The sequence below is a fragment of the Papaver somniferum genome, chromosome 7 (genome assembly GCF_003573695.1).
Source record: "Papaver somniferum cultivar HN1 chromosome 7, ASM357369v1, whole genome shotgun sequence".
NCBI classification, from domain to species: domain Eukaryota; kingdom Viridiplantae; phylum Streptophyta; class Magnoliopsida; order Ranunculales; family Papaveraceae; genus Papaver; species Papaver somniferum.
In genome coordinates this window covers 183,202,686-183,206,830 of record NC_039364.1, presented here as the reverse complement: position 1 = coordinate 183,206,830, position 4,145 = coordinate 183,202,686, and the positions used below count along the sequence as shown (strand labels likewise).

The 4,145-nt window shown below is 37.7% G+C and overlaps 1 long non-coding RNA gene across 1 annotated transcript; it reads left to right on the top strand.

Annotated features, from left to right (window-relative positions):
• The first annotated feature begins 803 nt into the window (after positions 1–803).
• Positions 804–3,858, top strand: LOC113299145. The gene is made up of 2 exons (XR_003334646.1): positions 804–1,160; positions 3,590–3,858. It is a non-coding gene; the product is annotated as an uncharacterized LOC113299145 (long non-coding RNA).
• Positions 3,859–4,145: the final 287 nt, after the last annotated feature.

Here is a 4,145-nt window from a genome sequence, read left to right as displayed (position 1 = left end):
ATTTGTGGGCAACTGGCCCGTGTTAATTTTGCGCAACTGGCTCGTGTTACTTTTGGAAACTGGTCGTATGTTATTTTTCGGCAACTGGCCCGTGTTAATTTTAGCAACTGGTCGTCTGTTATTTTGGGCAACTGGCCCATGTTAAGTTTGACAACTGGTTGAGTAAATTGTTGAAGTTAGCAACTGGCCTTCTTCCATTTTTGACAACTGGTCGTCTTTCATAATTAGAGAATAAATGATAAGTGTGCTGGTTTATAATGCAGTTTGAGAAATTTGCAGGTCTGATTTCTCGAGTGGCGTATCGGAGAGTCGGAGTTCGCCAAGTGGGCCGAAACCCGGTCTGTTGGAGGTCCAGATTTTCTGATCCGTCATAGTTGATATCAGAGCAGTTACGGTTCAAACGGGATTGTGCGTTTGGAACTCATATGTGTTTTGTTTGTGCAGTGACTACATGTATCTCTCTTTACTTCTAGTTTTATTTTGAACTTTGAGGACAAAGTTCTTTTCTTAGGGGTTAATGGTGTGACACTCCGTGCCATTTTTTCGGGTTCGGTTCAAATTATATGAGTTAACAATAATAAAATTTTCAATTGGAAGTGTTTAAGAATTATTATTTAGGATACTTCCATCATAGTACGAGTCTTCCCAAATCCAAAATATAGATTTTAGAGGGGCAACTAATAGCTCTAATCATAAACCTGGGTGTCTAGAAGGATCTACATGCAGTTAGACATGTGTCATCTTTTTAAGAGAAGAAATAAAAAGAAATTGGAGAGAACGAGGTGAGGGGGAGTTCTCATTTTTCTTTTCTTCTTTCCCTTTTCCTTTTTTCTTTTCTTTGGTGATTTCTCTCGAACCCTGAAAATTTAGAGAACATGACCGAGATCACGAAAATTAGTAAGCCCTGTGGGGGTAAAATCACACCTAGTTGTTGATGGCTCTCATGCATGTTGATTGGATTATAAGTGGAGAAGAGGGATTTTTATTCTTCAATTTGATTTGAAACAAATGATTTCCACTGCATTAATCAATGTGATTGTTATGGAATGATGGGTTTGTGATATTAAATGCATATGATTGATATTTAGATCAGACTAAATGGTTGATTTGGAGGTGATGGTTAGTGGCGGCGGCGGTGCTGCTTGGTAGTTGAGAAATTGGTAATGTATTTTTGAACTCACTTTTTGTTTCTACTGCACCAATTAGTTTCATTTCTAATAATGGGTTTGCATTAGTATTGCATCTTGTTTATGTTAACCTGAAGAAATTTAGTTTGGAACATATGGTGTTTGTGATATTCCCACAACCAATTCTTAACTATCAGTTTGGACCGAGAACTCTTTTCCATTTACTATTATGGTATTTGATTTGGATAAGTAAGCATCATCACCATTAGCTTAACTGCTACTTTTCCACTCCTAATATGGTCATATGTTCAGAAGAGTGTACATCAACTATTGGACTGTACTAGTATCAATTCTGTTATTGATTTTGGTACGCTCAGCTTTCTCTATATGAATATGTATGCATATAAAATGTTTTAAGTAAGTTGACATGTGTGATGGAGGTCATTATGGGGACCCATTTTTAATGTTCGTGTGTATGTGAACTGAGCCGCTGTGAATAGATAATTTTAAAAGTTCGCTAATGTGATCGTTATGGGATGTAGATGACTAGCCTTATGATGAACTTAAAATGCAGGTCATGGTGTTTTTACGATACCATCTAGAGGTACGCATTGCGAAAAATCGTGAGCTACTCATGGTTACAAACAATACCATTTGTCAATGCAACTTGTATAAATAGTATTAGATTTTACGATATGAACCGAGACTTTGATGGAGCTATAAGACTTTCAATTTCTAAAGTTGGACCATCTTCGACAAAATTTATCGATTTAGTTCTGATAAACTTATGAAATGCATATTTGATAAAATGTCAAAGAACATTTATATTGACTGCGCAGACAGCCATTTTGGAGGCTAGTTTCGGTGCGCATATGCAGGTTTTAGCTAATGGTTTCTTCTCAAGAAATAATTGCCATAGTATCCCCTATAGCATGTTAAAAAGGGAATGTTGTTTGTACTTGTAGGTTGGAAGATAGAGGTTGGAACGTATAGGAAGTCAGGGATAAAATCTTCTGAAGTGCCGGGTTTTTTTTTTCTTTATGATTTTAGGCTATTTAGACTCTGAGTATGGTATAGGTTTCTTCTTAGAATCTGTAGAGGATTGTTTGTTCTTTCCAAAAAGAAATAATATGTTTGACTGGGTTCATTACTCTAGATTTTATAGATCGCAATTACGGCATGTTAGAATTGTTGAAGAGACCAATTGACTTATTTATTTTTGTTTATAAGTCTTCAGTGATAAAGAACCTGATCTAGTTTCCAGCTTGATGTCACATGCTTCATTTGGGATCGTAACGGAGTCCATGGAAATCATAGAACATATGTAGTTAGGCTCGCAAATTATTATTGAGTATAAACTAAGGATGTTGTTTAAACTGTTCTGTTTTGGATTGCCTTCATTTGGATTATGATATTCGTTACTGCAGCTTGGATATGCATAATGGTCGCACTCCTTATATACCTTTTAAACATGGATGAAGTTTAGCAGTGGGATTTGTCCTTTATTAGTGTATAGATACTTAATCTTTCTAGAATATGTTTTCCTGTACTTAATTAAATGTGTAAAAATATAATCTTTCAGCCATTTAAATGCTTTGCTTCGTGTATTATATCTTGTCAGTGTTGGCAATCATTTTCTGCTAGTGGTAATTATTATTATTATACTGAGTGATGTGATAAGTTGGGGATAGTTGTTGCCACGCGATTCATACTATCCATTGTGAGAGGTAGTTGCTACCATTAAGGGTAGTTCATACTATCTAAACAAAGTTGATGAACTACGGTCGTGCTTGATCCCTTCATGCAACAGAGAGGGTACGTAGGCAGCCGCTACGCGGTTCAGCACAACTCTACAAGGTTGTTCATATCATCTGAAAGTCTTGGTTACTGCTTTGCAGTTCATACCACCTATTCAGAGATGATTGCAACCTTGACAAGTATATATAATTGGAAACTGGCCGTATGTTATTTTTGGGCATCTGGACCGTGTTAATTTTGGCAACTGGCCGTATGTTATTTTTGGGCAACTGGCCCGTGTTAATTTTGGGAAACTGGTCTGTGTTAATTTTGGCAACTGACCATATGTTATTTTTGGGCAACTGGCTCGTGTTAATTTTGGCAACTGGTCGTATATTATTTTTGGGAAACTGGCCCGTGTTAATTTTGGGAAACTGGCCCGTGTTAATTTTGGAAACTGGTCGTATGTTATTTTTGGGCAACTGGCCCGTGTTAATTTTGGCAACTGGCCGTATATTATTTTTGGGCAACTGGCCCGTGTTAGTTTTGGCAACTGGCCGTCTGTTATTTTGGGCAACTGACCCGTGTTAATTTTGACAACTGGTCGTATAAATTGTTGGAGTTAGCAACTGACCTTTTTCCATTTTTGGCAATTGGTCGTCTCTCATAATTGGAGAATAAATGCTAAGTGTGCTGGTTTATAATGCAGTTTGGGAAATTTGCAGGTCTGATTTCTCGAGTGACGTAACGGAGAGTCGGAGTTCGCCAAGTGGGCCGAAACCCGGTCCGCTAGAGGTTTAGATTTTCTGATCCGTCACATTCATGGTCTGGAAGCAAAAAGAAATGCTAATGGTTTGTTTCTCTCTCAAATAAAGTATGCACTTGATTTGCTTGATAAATTTGACATAGGTGGTGCCAAGCCTTGTACCTGTCCAGTTCCACTCCACAACAAACTTACAACTCACTCAGGTACACCTTTGTCAGATGCTACAACTTATAGATCTCTTGTTGGTGCCTTGCAATACTTGACCTGGACTAGGCCAGAAATCAGTTATGCTGTTAACCAGGTCTGCCAGCATATGCAAACTGCAACTTCTGATCACCTCATTGCTGCCAAGATAATATTACGCTACATCAAAGGCACTATTGACTATGGCATTCTGTTTAATAAAGGATTAACTGTTGTTCATGGGTTTAGTGATGCTGACTGGGCTGGTGAACCTGACTCTAGAAGAAGTACATGAGGGTATTGTATCTTCTTTGGCTCTAATCCTATTTCTT